General features: G+C 37.3%; 1 pseudogene; it reads left to right on the top strand.

Annotated features, from left to right (window-relative positions):
* Positions 1-2113: 2113 nt before the first annotated feature.
* On the top strand, positions 2114-3124 carry LOC100724775 (large ribosomal subunit protein uL30-like 1; annotated as a pseudogene).
* Positions 3125-7184: the final 4060 nt, after the last annotated feature.

The following is a 7184-nucleotide window of genomic DNA, read 5'->3' as shown; positions in this document are numbered from 1 at the left end:
ACAAAACTAAAGTCTAAATGGATCAAAGACCTAAATATTCAAGCAGAAACACTAAATCCACTGGAAGATAAGTTAGGTTGAAGTCTTGGAAACAGGTAGACAGAGAATTCATGAACAAAATTCAAACTGCATGGGAAACACTTCAAAGAGTCAACAACTGGGATCTCATATTATTGAAAAGTTTCTGCACATCAAAAGAAATCACCAACAGAGTGAAAAACAAACCCACAGAATGGGAAAGAATTTTAGCCAGCAACCACTCAGACAAAAGACTTATATCCAGAACATATCAAGAATTGGAAAACATCAAGCCCTCCCAAATTCAAACACTCTCTCCAAAACTGGGCATCTGAGATGAACACACAGTTCTCAAATGAAAATTACAAATGTCAAATAAATACATGAAGAAATGTTCACCATCACAGGTCATTCAAGAATGCAAATTAAAACTGCATTGAGATTTCATCTCATTCCAGAAAGAATAGCCACCATCAAAAAAACGATAACAAAATTTGGCAAGGCTGCAGGGGAAAAAGGAACACTGCTCCACTGTTGGTGGAAGTGTAGACTGATACAATCACTATGGAAATCAGTATGGAGATTTCTCAGAAGATTAGGATTGGAAGTTCCATTCAACCCAGCTATTTCCCTCCTGCGGATTTTCCCAGAAAACCTGAAAAGGTCATATCACAGTGATATTTTTGTGCAGTAATGTTTATAACAGCAAAATTTATAATAACTAAATCTTGGAAACAACCAAGATGTCCATCAACAACAGAGCGGATGAAAAAGATTTGGCATTTTTATACAATGGAATATTACTTAGGTATAAAAAAGGATGATCTTGAGGCCTTCATGGGCAAATGGAGACAATGTGAGACTATCCTCATTACTGAAATAAATAAGAATCATTTTATAAATATCACATTGCATGTCCAGTGTAAAAAGTAATAAGAAATGTAGGAGTAACATAACGCTAAATGTGTAATTTCTATTGTAAAAAAGAGGAAAAGAAAGTGCTCTGAAGTATACAACTGCATGTATGTTTAAATGTTTAAGATTGATAACCATATTACTAAGTTTTTGTTGGATCACTGAACACAACTGTTCAGTCTCACTGTTTGAATGTCCACTTTGTATGATTTAGTTTTGTAACTTGAACAAGTATTTCTAAGAGGACAGTATGTAATTTATCAACTAGTGATATCTTACTGGTTTTTTTTTTTTTTTGAAATTATATATTATTTCTACCTTTTGGTGTTTTTTTTTTCTCTTTAAATAAAAAAAACAAAAAAATAAAAGTATCACATATTTTTCACCCCCTCCCCCCCAAAAAGAATGATGTTGACTGGGTTTTTTTGTTATTGTTGTTGTTTGGGTTTTGTTTTGTTTGTTTGTTGTTGTTCTGTACCAAGGATCCAACTCATGACATGGTGCTTGCTGGCAGGTGCTTATGCCAATGAGCTAAATTCCGCTGACTGCATTTTATAGCACAGGGCAAACTGACAGGTTTTTGTAACAGAGATAGATTCATTGATAGAATGAAAATATTTCTATGGAAACTTATGAATTTAATAACAGTTTTAAATAGAAATGAGTATTAAAGCATAGGCACAGCCCTAATACCCAGAGGGCTGCCTCTCATCACAATTTCTCTTCAGAAGATTTTACATGTCAGCCACTATTCTCAAAGATAACCTCTTTCTATACCACCTGGCCGCTCACTCCCCTAGAGACAGTTAAAATAACCTTTAACAATCTGTCCAGTAGAGGGAACAGTTACATGCGGCTATCAAAACAGAAGCTTTGCCACCAGCTGTGAATATCCAACAGTTATAACCATCAAAACAACAGTGACTAGCCTGCCATATCCAGTGCACTCTTGAAACTCGGAGGGAGAATTAGAGGATAAAGAAAATAAGAGTCAGGATGCAGAAAGCCGAAGTAGGGTGGAGCTCCTCTCCTGAAGGGAAAAAGTACTGCCCAAAGACTCCCGTGTGTTTATTTATAAAATCAGCATGGGAGTTTGTTTACAAAGAATTTAAGGGCTGGGTGAGATCCAGAACAGGAAGAACACTGATTCTTCAGTAAAGCCTGGTACTTTGGTGGCTACATGGGGAACAAATGGGGAAGGCCAAGTCACTTTGTGTGTCAACTTCCTGAGCTGTGTACACTTCTCATGGGCCTTGCCAAGCTCATGAAAGGCAGGGACTTTGTACCAAGGTACAGACAGCTTCAGCCCAATAGTAGGTTGTATAGCTGGATATTCCAATCAGATAATCAGCCAAGAGCCCATTCTAAAAACTGTCTTTGCTTTTACATGTGTAAAATGTTTCATTCGTTTTGATTATTACAAGTTTCTATTAATTGATCTACAAAAAGTTCTATTTATAGTGGCAGAGGAAGATCAAAGAGCCCTTTGGTTCCAGAAAATCTCCTGAAAAATAGGAAGGCTTATCAAGCCCTTAAAACCATCCAGGCAAAGCAGGCTCTTCTGGCAGATGAGGAGAGGAAAGTAAAAAGATCAGATTTAAGTGCCCAGAATCTTTCCTTCATGATTCTTGATAACAGCAGTGGGACGCATTGCATGTGAAATGACTAGAAGTGAAACCTTGCACTTTGGAAGCACCTGATGAGCATTCCTAGGCCTTCATTGTCCACCTCCAAAGTATTCACAGGGTGAGTTTACTAGTACAGAGGACCACTGCAAGACTTCACCCAAAGAAATTGTTCAGTGACATCTTTGTTAAAGTCAACCCCAAACTCTCAAAATGCTGTGGATAGGGAAGCCTTATGTGACCTGGGGATTTCCAAATATGAAGCCTGTCAGAGAACTCATTTTGAAATGTGGACTGGCCAAGATCAAGAACAAGACCTCTCTGATGGACTGAACACTGTGATAGAGGAGCATCTGGACAAGTTTGGTGTCATTTGCCTTGAAGACCTCATTCACGAAACTGCCTTCCCAGGGGTGCGTTTCCAGATCACACACTTCTTGAAATTTTTCCACCTCTCTGTGGCCCGGCATGCTACCAAAAACAACAGGGTGGACTTCCTCAAGGAGATGGACTCACCTGGCTATTGGGGTGAACGCATCAACCAGCTAATGCATCAGCTGAACTAGAGGATCAAAGCAAAGTACCTTGGAAGCATGTTTCTGTTTTTTGAACTGTTATCAATATCTCAGAGGAGATGATTTTCTGCCTTCAGAGACTGGAAGGAATGGAAGGAAGAGGTCAGGGAAGTCACAGGGCCTGGTCATGGCAGGCAGCTCTCCCCACTTCCCAGGTTCAAGGAAAAGTTCCACTATTTTCCATATTGTCCGCTGCTGCCACTGAAATCAGCACACTGCAGGAGGAAGAACTCCTGTTTGTTGCATCTTCTGCCACCGAGTTCATTGTTGGTGAATGAATAACTTAAGCGAGACTCCCTATGCTTGCAGCACTGCACCCAGTCCAGAGGCATACCTGAGTCTGGAGCCCTAGGACTTCCTTTTGAAAAAACTTGAAATACAGTTGCAATGATTATGAAAAAAATTTTAAAACTAAAAAATTATTATTACAACTCAATGTGGCCAAATATATCTAAATGCTTTGATAAATAACTTGTCCCATGTGTGTTTTTCTGTCTGTCTTTCCAATTTGTAGCTAATTACCATACTTACAACTGTTTAATTTGAGCTCAATAATTTTTCCTTTTTTTGTCTTTTTGGATTTTTAAAACACTTGTTTATAATTTAGGCTGGCTTGTGTTATTAGAACTAAGGACATATTTCAACCCAGGTTGCCACCTGATCAAGAATCTGTTAAGATCAAGATTGGTTCTTCTAAATGTAATGCATATTGTTGTCTGTGTACAATAATTTGAGATTATTTTATTGATTAAAGATAACATGTGAATTGTCTTCTGGTTCTCAAATGTCATAAAAATTGTTAAGATAATTAAATAGAGATCTCCTATGGTGGGGAAGTTGTTGGACAGGACTACTCTTGTGAATCAAGGAACAGCTGTCTGGAAAATCTTTTTTTTTAATTTAAGAGATAAAAAACACAGAAAAAGAGCAAAAAAGACAAACTCAATACAATAACAGTATAGGTTTACAAAACAAGATGATAAGAATTTGAAAATGATTGTAATATTACATATGGTTGCCTTCAAAAAGGTTGCTTAGTATAATAGATATAGACATGTAAAATTTATATAATCATATGAATATTAACTGTTCTTTTCCAGGAGCTGATACAATTAGTAGCATAGTCATTTTAGCTATCTTATGTATGTATATATACTAATTTATGTCTTCCCTTTCCCTTCCTTCTTTCCTCCTTTCCCCTATCTGAATTACTTTTCCTCTTCAAGCAGTTTCTTCTCCTTACACAGTATTTGTTATAGATTTTTGGATAGTATATAATTTTTCACTTTCTTACACTAGGGAAACAATATGGTATTTACATGTATGAGTTTGATTTATTTTACTTCTGAATATACTCTCAAGTCACATCCATTTACTTATGGAAGCCTCAATGCAATCTATCTTTATACCTGAGTAGTACTCCATTGTATAAAAATGCCACATCTTTTTAATCTGTTCCTCAATAGATGGGCACTTGGATTTTTTCCAAGATTTGGATATTATAAATTGTGCTGCTATAAACATGGGTGCACATATATCACTGTGGTATGATGTTCTCACTTCTGGGGAAATGCCCAGAAGTGGGATAGCTGGATCAAATGGAATATCTAACCCTAGCTTTTTGAGGAATCTGCACACTGATTTCCACAATGGTTGCACCAGCCTACACTCCCAGCAACAGTTCAGACATGTTCCTTTTTCACCACAGCCCCTCCAGCATTTGTTTTTGGTTCATTTCTTGATCTTGGCCATTCTTTCTGGGGAGAAACAATATTTCATTTTGTTTTAATTTTCATTTCCCAAATGACCATTGGTGTTGAAAATTTTTTCACATATTTATTTGCCATTTGTATTTCTTCATCTGAGAAGTGTGCATTCATCTCAGGTGACCATTTTTGAATTGTGTCCTTAAATTTTGTGGGTCTGATTTTTTTTTAATTCTTTATATGTTCTAGATAGAAGTTCTTTGCCTGAGGGACAGTTCTGCCTGGAAAATCTTATTCCAGGCTTTGCTCATTAAAGGGGCCCCAGTAGTTCATATGGCCATATGGGACACACTGCAATAAATGCTGTTAAATATATTATTGTGTTACATTTACATTGGTGAGCATCAAAAGTTAAGTTTTCTATAATTAAGACTATAAGGTTTTCTCATTTAAAAATGCTCCTGGTTCAAAACTGAATTGAGAAACAAACTCTCTGTTTAGCTATGACAATTCATTATTGCAAATTTCATGGTGTATTAAATATATTCACACCTTCCAGGTGTACAAGTCTTCTAAAATACAAAACTAGGATTGTTTATATTGACAAAGCTTTACTTTTAGTTTCCGATAGCTGCCTTTCTCTTGTACTCTAGCTACTTGTAAAAAGAGATATATATCAAACCAACATGAAACCACCTCGAAGGGAATAAAAGACTTATGTGATGTATATGTTACATGTGTCACTCTATTCTGTCCTAAAATGGACATTTAAATATGTTTGAAAGATGATTTTATGACAGTCATGCTGAAATACTACATGTGGCTTTTGATGAAAACCTTGAATGAATATAGAAAGGAATTACAATTTATGAAATAGACTCAAAGAAAGACGCAGGAAATTAAAAATTCAACCAAAAGCTGGCAAAACTGAAAGAGACTGAAGATAGACTTTCAAACCCTGAAGATAGAATTGCAGCTAGTGATCATGAAAGGAAATATCTCTTACAAATAACATAGAATCAGGAAATAACAACTCAGTGGCTGCAAGATAATGCAAAGAAACAATTTAAGAGTGATAGGTATCAATGAAGAAGCAGAGGTCAACACAAATGAAATTAAAAGGATATGCACAGAAGTAATAGAAGAAAACTTCCCAAACAATAGAAATGGATCTGGCATGTAGGTAAGGGAGGCATATAGGATTCCAAATAGCCATAACCAAAATAAATCTACAAACACACATACAATAATCAAGATCTCAGAAATTCAGCACCAGAATAGAATATTAAAAGTTGTTAGAGAAAAGAGACAGATCACCTATAAAGCAATCAGAATCACAGCAGACTGTTCATCACAAACCATCAAGTCAAAAAGAGTTTAGAGTGAAGTATTTCAAACCCTGAAAGAAAGCAACTTCCAACCCAGATTGATCTCCCCAGAAAAACTATCTTTCAAAATTGATGGAAAAATTAAATACTTCCATGATAAAGAAAAACTGAAGGAATTCATGACTACCAAAACCACCCTACAGAGAGTGCTAAAGAATATTCTAGAGAGAGATAAAGATGATCCTGGCTCCAGGAACAGCAGCAGAAGAGGATCACCAAACAAGACAGGCAACTGAATGAAGGGGAAAAGTGGAGGGCCAACAACAGGAGGATAGCAGGGTAGAGGAACATCAATGTATGCTGGTTGTAACCATTAATGTAGATGGCCTCAGGTCAGCAATAAAAAGAAACACAGGGAGACTGTATCAAGAAACAAGATCCATCCATACACTATATACAAGAAACACATCTAACTGGAAAGGAAATTCACAGACTGAAAATCAAAGGAGAGAAAACAATTGTTCAATGTGACAGGAGACCAAAAAAAAAGCAAGAATAACCAGATGGCTCACTGTGCTGTGCTGCACAGGGTGCTGAGTGTAGGCACCTACAGCAGGGCCCGATGTTACACTGCCCAAAAAGAAAAGGCCCAAAGGGAAGGAAGAGGCACTGAGTCCTGCCCTCCTGACTGGCTTTGGAGGAGAAGTCCCCACTGTGCCCAGTAACAGAAAACAAACAGCTTGGTTGGGATGCCGGCAGCAGGCCATTCTGGTCACTGAAGGCTTGCTTCAGAGGGCTGTGGAGTGATCCCTGGACCAGCCAGGAACTGAAAGCAGTCACCTTTTGGATCATCCATCTACAGTAGCTGCAGATAAGAAGAGATTATTGAGCAGACACCAGGAGTTAGCAGCTGCTTTTCCACCAGCCACAAATGTACTTCAAGATGCCTCAAAAGAATCCAGCATGTGAAGCTTTCTGAATTTCAGCCAGCTGCTCTTAGAAATGCAGATAAGGAAG

The sequence above is a fragment of the Cavia porcellus genome, unplaced genomic scaffold (assembly GCF_034190915.1).
Source record: "Cavia porcellus strain 051 isolate PalLab524CR breed Dunkin Hartley unplaced genomic scaffold, mCavPor4.1 scaffold_22, whole genome shotgun sequence".
Classification (NCBI taxonomy): domain Eukaryota; kingdom Metazoa; phylum Chordata; class Mammalia; order Rodentia; family Caviidae; genus Cavia; species Cavia porcellus.
This window is presented reverse-complemented; position numbering and strand designations above follow the sequence as displayed.